This window comes from Nannospalax galili, unplaced genomic scaffold (genome assembly GCF_000622305.1).
Source record: "Nannospalax galili isolate Female #2095 unplaced genomic scaffold, S.galili_v1.0 scaffold918, whole genome shotgun sequence".
Taxonomy (NCBI): Eukaryota; Metazoa; Chordata; class Mammalia; order Rodentia; family Spalacidae; genus Nannospalax; species Nannospalax galili.
The window spans coordinates 5434988-5450050 of NW_008343216.1; positions in this window are offsets into that span (position 1 = coordinate 5434988).

A 15063-nucleotide genomic window follows, 5' to 3' on the forward strand; every position below is an offset into this window, starting at 1 on the left:
AACTTAACAGAGTTGGCTTATATTACAGTTTTATGGTAAATGTTATCCATGTAGGGTTTTGTGTGTGTGTGTGTGTGTGTGTGTGTGTGTGTGTGTAAGATGAGAGACATATAGCCAGAGGGATAATTATGCAACAGAGGCCTGTTATCTTCTGTTTGATTTTTGATATTTTGTTTGCAGATCACCTTTGGCCTCGACACCAGCTGCCCCAGCACCTGCAGAGTATTCATGTAGGGTTTTGTGTGTGTGTGTGTGTGTGTGTGTGTGTGTGTGTGTATGTGTGTATGCATGCCTGATTTAATGCACTCAGTGTAATATCCTCCAGGTTCATTCACATAGTTGTGGATTATAGGATTTATATTTATGCCTGAATAGTATTCCATTGCTATGAACTTTATTTTTGAAATTGTGATCACCCACTGATATACCTGTTAGTCCTTTTCTTGGCTACTTGAATTATCATAGATGAAAATAGTAGAAGAGTATTTATTGTACACTGGAAATCAATGCCATTTCAGTTTGGATTTGAATGGTTTCCTTCATTCTTAATTTCTTTTCTCAAATTGTTTGTGGATATTCCAAAGGAAAGCCACAATCCTGAATCTTTGCTTGCTATTCCAATGTTTATGCTATTGACATGATAGCATGAATTTTATGTACAAGCCTAAAATAGAACATTAATTTGTATATGATATTTTAAATGACTTTCTGTCTAAGAAAAGAATTATGGGCATTATCTAGTCTCTTTTCACAGCATCTAATGTCCTCAAAATAGAATAGAAATTTATAAGCTATAGCTGTCCTCTCTAGGAGTTTCTCCTAGGTGGCATTCCTTTTATGTCAGCTTAGAAAACTCAGCATCTCTTTTATCAGCCATGCAACATCTTACATGTGGTTTGAGTACATGTTACCTTGAATGCATACTGATGTTTATTTCTCAATTTGTTGTTACTATTGGCATTTGAGTAAAATAAAGTCTGTGATAGCCAGCATCTTCCACAAAATAAATATGCTAAAAAATGTAAACAAAGATTTTCAAGTAGATTTATACTTTTCTACCCACAACCATATCATTTTTTATTTTAACTTTACACTATGAAAGATTTTTATTGGCACAAACCCAAAATGTCTTTAGGTTCACATGTCTGGGTTGTGACAAGGAAGATTGGTAGAGAACAAATCCAAGTGAGGGAAGCTTCAATTTCTAGAAGTTGCTACATGTGCTGACCTCAACATCACAATCTGCTAGCCCCTCCTTCTGCACCCTCCCACATTTTAGTAACGAGGCCTCTATCTGCACCTATATCCATACTTTATTTCAGATATAAATATCTGAATATAAATATCCATAATCTCCATACTTTTTTCAGATATAAATATTAATAAAATGTGTATTCAATTTAAAGCTTGTCTGTGAACTCATACTTGATATTCCTTAGATCTTTTACAAAGATTTTGTGTCATTAAAGGTATGTTATATCTCAATTTATGAAGGAACAGGTGGTCCCATAACAACTCTAATATGACTAAGCACAGATGAGTTTTCTAGGGCTTTATAAAACAAGATGATAAATCCTTTTTGTTTTTGAAATCTAACAAAAGTCCCTATCATGTCCATTTTTACTGCCCTAGGTCAGTCACCAAGCTGAATAAGGGTGTGATTGATATCAGGTCTGACTCAGCTCCTGTGAACCTAATTTCATGACTGAATTAGAGCCACAGATCTTGTTTGAATGAAATATGCACACTGGTTTTACCCTGTCTCTTTCATAGTCACTAGGATTCAGATTCTTCACATTGTGCCTCGTTTTTTTTGACACACCCTACTCTGATCCTGCCAGAGCCTTCTTGAGAGCAGAGTGTGCCCTATTAGTTTACACGGGCCTCATTGTTGGCATTGAGTTCCGCCCACTTGAATTCTAATAAAGACTCATAGGCAGTTGTTATGAAACAAATGCCATAATGACTCTCAGACAGGCTGGAGATTTATTTTTAGGCAGATGATGTGTGTGGCCCATGGCTCAGGCCCACCAAATGATAATAATAGTAAGTAAAGAGAACATTTTTTCATAAAACTGCATAAATCATAAAATGCTTCCTGCCATCCTTCTGCCTCCTGCCCACCCTCTTCCTCCTGCCTGTTTTTGCCTTCATCTGAACACCATCAGGAGACGTAGACTCAGTATTGATTACCTCATTGAACCCAAGGGACAACCAAGTGAACAATGAACCCTTTAGGTATTCATTAGAGACAAATGAGAGGTGACGTTACACGTGTATGATTAAAGCAGCTGAGCTCTGAATATCTTAAAATATTAAACACATTTTTTGTTTTTTAAAAATAGAGCTATAAATTCTTTTTTCCTTATTTTACCTTTTGTACATGTATCTGTGCATGTGTGCGCACGTGTGTCTGTGTGGGAGTGCGTGTGTGGAGTAGAAGTAATAGTAACAGAAGTAGTAGCATAGAAACTAATTAATGTGTTTCAGAAATGAGCTGTGTAAAGCAGAAATAGTTTAGAATGGACCTTTCTAGGGGACTGAAGAAATCTGAGTCTCCTCATTCATATAAAGAAGACATTTTGGCAGGACATTGTGTTAGGCCACTGACAAATTTAGACTGACAACATTGCATTCACATCTTAGAAGTCAAAGAACCCAGAATTTTAGTTTCATCTAGCAGTTAAAGAAGTTATTTATTTTTTTATAATCTCCATATTTGCTCGTCCATGGCCTCTTAAGGACTGCCAAGAATGGCTAATTATGGAAACCATTTAAAAGAATCTTATTAAAAAATCCAGCTTCCTAAAATTGAACCTTATGTGAACTCCAGCATCAGAGGAGCCCAGCAAAATGAGATGAATATTTAGGGAAAACAGATTAAAGAAGGGTTATAATACAAATACTTGAGATGGAAAACATTTTTAAGCTACATGTATACTTTGCTGCACTGTCTCAAAATTTGTGAAAGAGCACTAAGTCCAGAGAGCACAGTGTGGTGACAGGTTCAGGCATATAAACATCAAAGCCTTGGGTCAGCTGATCACTGTGGAGGATATTTGTTTGTTTCTCTCCCACAGTTTCTCTAGTTATGAGAAATAGTGTGGAAACACAGAGTAAAACTTCTGTGGATTCTATGAGGAATCTGAGGCAGAAAACAAAGCATCTATGAGAAGAATGTTTTCAGCTAAGATTTATGTTTTCTTCCTTAAAAAGACTGCCTTAATGTCAGCATTTCTATATTTTGTGTACTCTATTTTGTGTTCTGCCATCTTTTCAAGTTTTTATGTTTTTACTTTAATTCCTTGTTATTTTGCTTTATATCCATCTACCTTCCCATGCATATACTTAATAACAATTTAATAACAAAGACAATATTGAATTTCTCTTCTCTTTGCATCAGCTAGAGGTTTATAATCGCCTGTCATTTAATTACCTCTTTAAAAGCATAGAAAAAGGAAGTCCTGAGGAACTTACACATTTTAAGATCTTACATATACTCATTAGCATACAGATGATAAATATGCAAACTGCATCGGTTTCTTTCCTCCAGCTGCTGATCCAGACTCCTAGCAACCTCTAGGGCTCTTACATTTTATTTCGATACTCAACACATTCACTCATCTACTTTAAAAATTTAAAGTTATTTGCAAATTTCTCCAATGTGTCTTATGGAATTTCTTTTATACTAAACTAGTATGTGTAGAAAAGCTTTGAACTTGTAAGCAAGTGCCTTGGTATTATAAGGTTGATCTCTAAGCATCCGAAATTCATTTGCACATCTGATTGAAATTCACTTCATTGATTCACTGATTGAACCCACACCAAATTGTATGTCCCAGCACAGGTTACTATACTGTTTGAAATCTTTCATTGACCTAAATCTTCCCTGTGATTCCAGAATGAGATACCATTTGTAAGGTCAATGATGACCAGAATGTTATGAATATTAAATCCAAAGACAGTCCATTTCCATTCTTAACTTTACAAATATATAAAAACCCTAAAAAGAAGCCAAAATTCAACTAAACAATAAAAAAACAAGAAATTATGAACGTGTGCTTACCTAGCTGTTCAATATTTTCAGCAGCACTTTCCAAGCTATGTTAGTTGCCAATGATCTTTTCAGTTCTCCTAGATAAACTTGGAGACCATAAGTTATGTATTCTCTAATCCTATATCTCTGAGAACTTTGGCTACTGACTCAAAGGGGGTGAATGTCAATAACTACTACCATGATGAGGTCTCCACCATGGTTCACTCATTAAAACTAATATTCATGTATTATATCACTGGCTCCCTATCACATTCCTATGATATTAATATTTTAATTTTATACAAAAACATCTCATCAGGTCAATTGAATTCACAAGTTCACATAGCTTATATGAAAATGTTTTCAACAGCTTTGCTTCCAAAGCTCAGTTTTGTCACTATGAGTATTTTATTTTTAATTAAATGAATGAATAATTGTGCAAATATAGGATGCCATGCATATGAATACATTCTCATACTTAGCTGTACAATTTTATTCGCCTTTCTCCTTTCTATATAGTTTGAATACATAATGAAGAGATTTGATTTTGGAAGGTAGAAATTGCTCTCCTATTCTGATCTTTATTGTGATGTGAAAATGAGAGGAGTACAAAGAATTGTGATTGTTTGCAAAAGAAAGAGAACTGTGTTCTGTCCATAAAGCTCAAGGTAAGGAAAACATGAAAGATGGGTCATTAGTGCAGGTGTTCACACTCCCAGAGAGGAGAAGGCTGAGGACTGGCATAGGGAATGAGTAACAGCCGGGTCTTTTCCTGATCCATTAAAACCTAAGTCACAGATTGAGTCTTGCAGACACACCAGTTTATTTCAGGAGATGAAATAAATTGTCTTGATACAAAATACTACAGTCTGTCTTATAAACAGAAGTGACAATATTACTGAAGACAACTGAAGAATGTTCCCTCCCATTCTGGACACCTTCATCCAAGAAAACTCTTTTTATGCTTTACAGAGAAAGAATACCTAGCGGTTTTAGACAGTACTTCGTACTTTTTAACATATGCTCTTCCTTTGTAGCATCTGAAAAAGTGATAGATCCAAACTAAAAAGAAAAATTAGAGAGAATAACATAGGCATCACCTGCTGACCTACCAAATCCAAGTTATAAAAATGAGCTTCTCTGCTCTCACAGAATCAGCACTCGAAGCATTTCCATATACTTCAAGCACAAAAAGAACTAGTGAGGATAAAGTTTGCAGAAGCCGAATGAGAACTCTATTTGACAATCTCAAACTTAAAACGTAGAGGGGGGAGAGCCAAACATGTTCGTGCAAGTCTGTAATGGCAGGTACTTGGAAGGTTTGGGCAGGAAGATCAAGTGCAGCCTGGGCAGCATAGCAGAAACCATATCAGCAAAAGAAAATAAGAACGGAGCAAAATATAGTTACTGATACAAATCCGCAAAGGCATAATCAATCGTATGCAAAAAATAAGCAGCTCAGACTGTTCTGACTTAATCTGTGTGTAGGTTTCCAATTCTCACTTTTTTAAAAATGAAAATGTCCTTTCACAAGGTTTTCCATTTAATCAAAGGCATTGGTTTCCATACCTTGACAACCATATTAAAAGTAATTACCAAACAAACTGAATAGGAGTGTTCTGTGAAATAACATCTACAGAAAGTTAAGAAAATGAAAATTCATAGACCATGTGTGAAGAAAAAGAAGAATGTCATCTGCAAGAGAAACAATGAGCTGAAAGCAATGTCTTAATCTTTGAAATACACTGCTTTGTTTTGGAAAGTTCATGGGAACATAGTAGGTTTGTAAAAGTTGTCATTGCTTTCTCAGATATTTCTACAGGTGCATAATTTAATCATTCCACCTGAAGTGTCAGGCACATAAAGGTATTGTTAAGTAAAAGGGAATGTACTTTTATTTGAAATAAGAGACTTGAATTTTGTTTTTAGCTGTTAACATGATAAAAATTAAAATGAATAATTTTATGGTTTTAAATAACTACATTTCTTGGTATTTTAACTTCAGCTACGATGATATTCCAAAATGTATTACAATATTTATTTTGAGCTCTATTAAATTTTAACTTTGGGAACAAGATAAGCAAAACACTACCAGAGATATTTCAAAATTTTCAAATTACTATTGTAATTTTCTGATATTTTAGAAAATATCAGAAAATACACAGTCAATGACAATAATATGTCAAACAGCATTAAGTATTGAACATAAGGAAATGGCTAACGTCAAAACTTACTCCCTGTGATCCATGAACTCATAGGTGAGAAATGCATATGTAAATGTGGTACACCGAATATACTACATACATGGAGAGATGTAGAGATAGAGACGTACACAGATGATGGATAGATAGATGATAGATAGAGAGAAATAGATAGATAGATATCAAGAAAGCTAAGTAATTATTAAGGAAGATATATGTACAATGTATTGAGATGAGTAAAGACTCAGAAGGAAATAAGGTGTTCGTTCTAAAGTGAAGGTAAATGTTTATTCTGTAAACAGAAAATAAAATACTCTCTGGCATGTCTCAAAGCAGGTGAGGGTTAAGTTATAAAATAGAAAGGTAACTGGAGAACTATAGTAAACAATATTTTCTGAGTGTGAAGAGAGAGAAGACTACGGAATAGCCCTGAACTTACATGGGCTAAATGTTCACTCAGAGTGAACACTGGGCTAATAAATTGAAATTTATAGCATTCCATACTCTAAGCTTATTATGTCAGACTTTAGTAGAGAGTGTGTTCACATAAGTTGCTGGGGTCTGGGTTAGAAAACAGATAAAAAGACCATTGTCTAATAGTGAGTCAATTTCCAGTTTACCTAGATAGACCAATAATTCAAAATGATATTCAATGATTACTCAAGATAGATTTCACCCTTAAGATATTTAAAAAGCAGAGATGAACTGTTTGCAGTCCCACCAGCAGTGGATAATCATTCCCCTTTCCCCACATCCTCTCCAACATTTGGTATCATTTGTTCTCTTGATCTTAGCCAGTCTGACTGGGATAAGATGAAATCTTAAAGTGGTTGTAATTTGCATTTCCCTAATTACTAGTGATGTTGAACACCTTTTAAGTTGCTTCTTAGTCTTCTTTATTTCTTCTTTTGAGAACTCTCTGTTCAGTTCCTTAGCCCATCTTTTGATTGGATTACTTCCTTTATCGATTCTTTGTTTTTTGAGTTCATTATATATTCTGGATGTTAAATCTCTGTCAGATGTATCAGTGGTGAAGATTTTCTCCCATTCTTTGGTTTTTCTCTTCACTTCTTTGGTTGCTTCTGTTGATGTACAGAAGGTTTTTAGTTTAATGAGGTCCCATTTGTTGATTCTTTACCTTGTTTCCTGAGCAACTGATATCCAGTTTAGAAAATTATTTCCTACACCTATATCTTGTAGGTTATTGCCAATGTTTTCTTCTAACAGTTTCAGAGTTTCAGGCTCCTCTCAAGCCCATATGACCCCTGAGGAACAGATCTCAAACTACCTGAAGAAGAAAAATAAATTGATTTACCTGGGCCAATTGTAGAGTCTTAAACACCCAAAAGGAAAGTATAACCAAAGATTAAAGGGGTCAATATAATTTTTAAGAGTCCATATGTATAAGCTAAAGGCTACATAACAAGAAACAATGCCAGACAGGAGATACCTTCCTTTGAGTTATTGGCCACGATGGCACAGGAGACTCCCAGACAGTAACCCAGCATAAAACTGGTAAAATGAACAGCAGTCTTATCTAAAGGACTATTGACAACTGATTGCTGCTAGATAAGGAAGAGCTGATCTTCCTTAAAAAAGGATCTCTAGATAGGCTGACTAGATTTAGCAGACAGACAAGCACTGGAAAATGACTGGTGGCACCGACAACACAGTTGACAGTAACAGGGATGACGGAGTATATGGGCTTATGGGCTCTGGGGCAGGGGGGTCCTATGGGAGGGTGCCATTTGGGAAGTGGGTATATGGATGAATAAGATTGTTTGGGATGTTCTGTATGATATGACAAAAAAAAACAACAAATTTTAAAAAATGACATATTTGAGAAGGAAGCATACAAATTTACTTCATGTTAATTAGTAGAGGTGATAAACATTACCATTGAAATCTACCTGATGACTTTATATCCATACTCAGGTGCCAAGGATCCTAGTGTAACTGACTGTGACTAGTAATAATCAGGTACATAGAGATTAGAGACGCATGTGCAAGCATCTAAGTGTTAGTAGCATTAAAAATGCTCCCTTTACTTTACTTACAGATACTCAAAGATTTGGGTATCTTTCTTAAAGGTTAAAAACTCATTCAATTTTGTGTCTTACAGGGTCTGTGTTGAGTTCAATATTGTATAACTATTGTAATTCAACTGTGAACCTGAAAATTACAGCCACTTTTGAAAGAGATGTATCCTTGTTCTGGAAATTGTTATTGAATATGTTAAAGCTATACTGAAATGCATCTTATAATCATGTGGTTATCAATTTTTTCAAAAATGTTAAAAAAACAAATAAACAAATAAATAAATAAAAATCAGAGGTGAATTGGAACTTTGTTCCAATGCACGCCCATGATTCTTGAATTCTTATTTATATAAATATGTTAATTTCCTCACCATAGTTAACTTACTAGGAAAGGCATGTACTTTCTATGGGTAATATGATATTCATTCTAACATTGCTTCTTTTTCACTCTTTCATAATTATTTTGTTTTATTTTATCTGTAAAAGTGTTTTGCCTGTATGAAGTATACCACATGCATGTAACGCTTTCAGAAGATGGTGATCAGAAGTTGGTGAGCCTTACCCTGAGATGCAGCTACATACAGCTGTTAGCCACCATGTGGGTTCTGGGAACCAAATCTTGGTTTTCTGCAAGAGCAGTCAGTGTTCTTAACCACTGTGCCATCTCCCCAGCCTTTCCCTGATTCTTTAAATATGTCAAACTTCATTCTGACAAAAATGGGGAGAAATCAAAATAAAAGCCAATAAATGAATTACAATTTGGAGATAGAATATATACTTTAAGGTATTGTCAGTATCTTAAAAATGTAAGATAAAACAAACTGAGAAAAATGTTCATTTCACACTACAAATGGACTATTTAAAGGGAGAATTAACATTTGAGACCTGAATTTTTAAGAACTCAAAAAACTGAGTAGCCAGAAAACAAATGACCCTATTAGAAATTGGGGCAAGAAACTAAACAGAGAGTTCTCAAAACATGAAATGCAAATGGCTGAGAAATAATTTTTAAATGTTCATCATCTTTAGCCATCAGGGAAATGCAAATTAAAACTACTTTGAGATTCATCTTACCCCAGTCAGAACGACTAAGATCCAAAATCCAAATGATGATAAATGCTGGTGAGGATATGGGGAAAGAGAAAGTTATTCACTGTTGGTGGAAGTTCAGTAACTGTGGAAATAGGTAAAATAGATAAGAAGTTTCCTCAAAACTCTGAAAAATAACTACTACATAATTGATCTATACTACTCTTGGAGGTATTCCCAAAGGAACCTATACCCTACTGCACAGATACCTGCTTATCTATGCTCACTGCTGTTCTGTTCACAATCTCCAGGAAATGGAAACAAGCTGAACATTCATCAACTGATGAACAGACAGTGAAAAAATGAAACATCTTCACAATGGAATATTACTCAGCTGTTAAGGAAAATAAAATTATGAAATTTGCAGGTAAATAAATGGAAATGGAGAGAAGCTTCTTGAGTGAGGTAGCCCAGATCCAGAAAGACAAACATTGCACAGTCTCCCATAAATGGAGCTAGCTTTGAATCTTTAGATATGTGTGTTTCAATTGGAAATTCTATAGAGTAAGGAAACTAATAATGGGCCATGGGAGTGGGATAGCTTCATGGAAAGGGAAATAGAATGCAGTGATAAAAGGAGAGGAAAGAAGAATAATAAAATAGGGAGGATTAATGGTGTGTGGAATAGGAGGGCAGGCTAGAGGAGGGAGTACAGCAAGGGATAATTAACACTAAAGGCCTTTTGAAGACAGTAGAAGTGTCAAATATATACATATGTAACATAAAAAGAGTTTAAATAGAATTGGAATTACCCTATAATAGGGAGAGAATAAACCTACCAGACAGCGTAGGCTAGCAAATAAATACCCAGTGTCAGGGATGGACTCCCACTTTTGGAGTTGTTGACCAGGGGTATCCCATAGATCTTCACACAGTACTGGTTACTGCAATTGCTCTTGACAACCACCAGAACTTGATGACAAGTCCTTATTACTGAAAACATTATGTATATGAGTTATAGAAGAACATGTGATAACCAAAACGGTACTGATTTAGGAGCTTCATATCTACTGTGTAGCTTTCATAGTGCTGGAAGATGCTATACATACTACCAGAAGAGAGAAGCAATCTTCAGCCTTACACAACTGTGAACCCTTCCAGCTACAATAATGACTGGCCTGCCAAGATATGCCCACTGGTACAATAATGGCATGAATACAATGGTAGTAACCGAACACTCTGACTGCAACCAAGGCCCTTTCACAACATGGAGTCCATACTTGGCACTATTTTAGGGCCATGAACTTGTGGCTAGACAGGTCACAAATCATGTGGGAAACCTACTACAAGTAACCTGCTAATTGGATATAGCATTAAACCAACTCCTAACAATTTATTATGAAATCCACAGATTAGTGTGTCTCTCAACTCTCACTAGAGAAGGTTCGCAGCACATGACATGAAACAGAGCTTACAATTGGTCAGCATATAGAGAGTAAGAGGCCATGGAGAATAAGAGCCAGAGGTGGTGGATGAATACATGAAAACTGTGTTTCTGGACACAACAGAGAAGTTGCACATATAAATCCATGGTACTTGTGACAGCATGCATGAGACCTGCTCAAGTCCAAGCTAGAGAAAAAACCAGCTTGGATGGGAAAGTGGGCAAGAAGCCCTATTACTAGCTGAGGAATTATACTGACAATCAATAGCTACTGGAAGATGGAGAGTTGGATATGTTTAAGGATGTGATCCCTGGTAGGCTGACCAGGCTCCAGAGGATGATGGACCCATACCCAATGGCATTTGGGAAACAAGTTTACTTAGTAATAAACTGCATAAAGAAATGGAAAAACACTCATTTAAAATATGTCTTTAAAAATAATGAGTCTGGGTACAGGCCTTTAATCCCAACTCTAGGGAGGCAGAGACAGGTGGATCTCTATTAGGTCGAGGACAGCATGGTCTACATAGTGAATTCCAGGCCAACTGGAGCTACAGGAAGACCCTCTTTTAAAATATCAACAATAATTAATAATAATGATAATAATAATAATGGAGGACATGAAGTTGAGGGCATAGTGAGGTGGGAGTGTCAGCAGGTAGGGGAGGAGGTCTGAATTAGATCTAAGTGTGTCATGTGGAATTTTCAAATAATCAAATAAATATTTTTTATAATCTGAAAATAAGATTGTGTTGGGCATAGAGCTTAGTAGTAAACTGCATACAGAAATGGAAAGAATCACTGAATGTGCAAGAAAGTCAGTAGACATTGTCCACATTGATACACTATTTGAAAATCATTAAACATGGGACTGAAGAGATAGCACTAGCTATTCTTGCAAATGACCTGGGTTGAGTTCCCAGTTACCCACATAGTGGCTAACAACCATCCATGACTCCAGGTCTAGATGATCCAACACTCTCTTGTGGCCTACATGGGCATTACATGCTCAGATTGACTTACATGCATGCAGGCAAAACACTTATACAAATAAATAAATAATAAATAAATAAATAATCTTTAAACCTAAATCTAAGAACTGGTTGTGAGAAACACAAAGAAAAAAGAAAAATACAGCATTTATGAACCAGACTCTCAAAGGAAGAAAGGTAGTGATGTTTTAAAACCAAATGAAATATAATTATTTTAAATGTTTAGAGAATGTATAAAAGATAAGAAAAACCACATTTAGACAAATGGTAGTGAATTTACTGAATAAGATTCAGAGGAAAAGTCATCTTTAACAGACTGAGATAAAGGACATTTTACATACAGGAGAACAACAACAAAACAGAAGCTTGACATCACCTCAGAAACAATACAACCTAGAGATAATGAAATGCCATCTTTACAGTGACAAGTGAAAAAGAAAGAAATACCTGTCACCTAGATTCCTATACCCAGTGAAAGTATCATTCAAAACTAAAGACAAAAGGAGCACTCTCAAACAAAGGCTGAGAGAATTTGTTGTCAGCAAACTGGAAATGCAATAAATTCTAAAGGAAAAAAATTTAATGAAAGAAAATTATCAAAGATGGAAGTACAAAACCTCAGGAAGAAATGATGAACACCCAGGGGCTAAATATGCCATGAAAATCATGTGCACAAAGACTGCTGACTATCAAAAGCATCAGTAATGAACACAGCATGTGATTTGTAATACAGGTTGAACAAATTAAATGACATCAAAAGAAAAAAGGGTACATGGGCAGATGAATGATATTTACTGATTTAAGGATAGTCCATTTAAGGATAGTTCTTCATAAATCAAGAATAGACAGTGTAAGGAGTGTTGACCAAAATGAACCAAAAGTATGGATTTAAAAATGTAATAGCACTAACACTGTAAATAAAAAAAGAAAAAGAAAATCACCAAAGTAACACAAAGCACTCAAGAAGATTTAAGAAAGACCTGATATCTATAGTTAAAAGACAGATATTGTGAAGACAAAGATGTATATGTATGTTAAATGCAAACATATAAATATGAATGTATCTGTAGGCTATAATTAACAAAGTCTAGCTCAATTGCATAGATAGTTGTAAAATAAAAGAATTGAAAAATACCATTCAAGTACTGGTCAAAGAAAGCCAGTGTGTTTTACTAATATAATAAAACAGAAAGTTTAATATTAAACAATTACTAGAATTAAAAATAGATTTCATAATAGCAAGGGGTCACCCTCCAGGAATATCCAACAGAACTTATTTATAGTAAACTAACATCTTACATGCTATCCTATAAAACTGTTTACATTTCTTTGTCATACCAATAACCAATTAATAAAATTTAAAAATTACCATGAAAAATAGAACCTTAACATATTGTAAATACTAGGATACAAAGTTAATAAAAGTAATAAAAGATCTAACAATGAAAATTTTGCTGAGGGGAAATTAAAGGGATAAAGTAAATCAATAGATATATTTATTAATGTATTGGAAGACCTCAAATTGGTAGGACATCAATTAAATCCAAATTTATACGAGTCAAATTTGACCTCAATTAAATACCAGCTAGTGCTTATATTTGGTCGATATTAAAAAGACAACTCTAGGGGCTGGAGAGATGGCTCAGTAGTTAAGAGCACTGACTGCTCTTTCAGAGGACCCGGATTCGATTCCCAGCACCCACATGGCAGCTACAACTGTCCTTAATTCCTGTTCCAGGGAAATCTGAAGTCCCTCTGACCTCCACGGCATTGCACAACATGGGTGCCCTCACATACATGCAGGCAATACACTCATACACATAAAATAAAAATAATAAAAAAGACAACTCTAAAATGTATATAAATATATGCATTATAAAAGCTCTAAAATCTCATAATGTATATACTCTTTATCCTCTCTTTTGTAAGCCCCCCTTTAGACATCTTCCTCTTTCCCATAATTTCCTTTCTGCTTTCATATACTGCACCTGTATATGGATAGTCATGCATGCGCATAGATGTATATTTAAATCTAGAATTCATGTATGAAAGAATATGTAATGTTTATGTTTCTGAGTCGACCTTATTTTGTTTAACAAAAAGATGCCCACTTCTACCCACTTTTCTGCAAATGACACTCATGGCAGTTGTATATATCTGTAAAGTTAATAATCACTTACCTGTGTGTTTTAAAATAGTAGTTATTCTGCATCAGAATTCTCTTATTCTTATTCTCTTATTCTCTCTTATCTTCTCTCTTATCAAAGTAAGAGAGTTCAATACTGAGAGGGATGGAAATACAACCACACACTTCCAGAGAAAGGGTTTAGGTGAGAAAGGAAGGTAGTGGAAGTTCTATACTGTTGTGTGGGTATGAAACCACAAAATTGGCAAAACTAAAAAGACTGACTATGGAAACATCATAATTTGTCAGACAGATGGTGCAATGCCTTTAATCCCAGCACATAGAACATAGAGGCTAGACGTTCTCTGTGAAATCTTGGTCACCCTGGTCTACATAGAGAATACCAGGCCAGCTGAGGACAAGGAGACCCTGTCTCAAAATAAAAAGAAAAAAGCATAATTTACTTTTACTACATAAACTTTTTATAAGAAAGAAAAATATTTAATATTAAACTATAAAGTTAGGGGGGAAAAGAGTCAAGGCTGCTACGAACCATAATAATTAACATAGTGTATTGCTGTTATAATTAGAGACAAAGATAAATCTGACTGAAAGGGATGGTATCAATGCAAGTGATAGGGAAAAGAAATATTCTTTCCAAAAGAAGAAGAGGAAGTATGGGCAGGGCACAGAAGGAGCTGGTGGGGGAGAAGGAGTGATAGAAATGATATAATATGATAGTCATATATGAAGTTCTCAAAAATTTAAATCTTAAATCATAAAATAATTGGGCTACTAATATGAATCATGAACCATAACTAATATAGTACACAAAAAATTTATCCCAGATGGTTCATAGAGCTTGAAGTTAAAAATGCGAAGCTTGGTGAAATAAATATAGACGTTTTCACAAATTTGAAATAGGAAAATAAAGTGTTTCAAAAAGAGTAGAAGAAAGTTTCAATTTGCAAAGATACAAAAGATAAGAAAATGCTACATAAAAACTGAATGTTTGCACACATATACACTAGTGAAAAGGCAAAAAAGAAAACACTCAGACATAAAAACAACATATATCTGAAGAAGTCAAATCCAGAATATGTAAAAGATTTCTAAAAAGAATATATAAAACACGATTTATAAAGGGGTAAAATATGTGAATTAATACTTAATAAAAGAGTCCCTTCTGCCAACAGG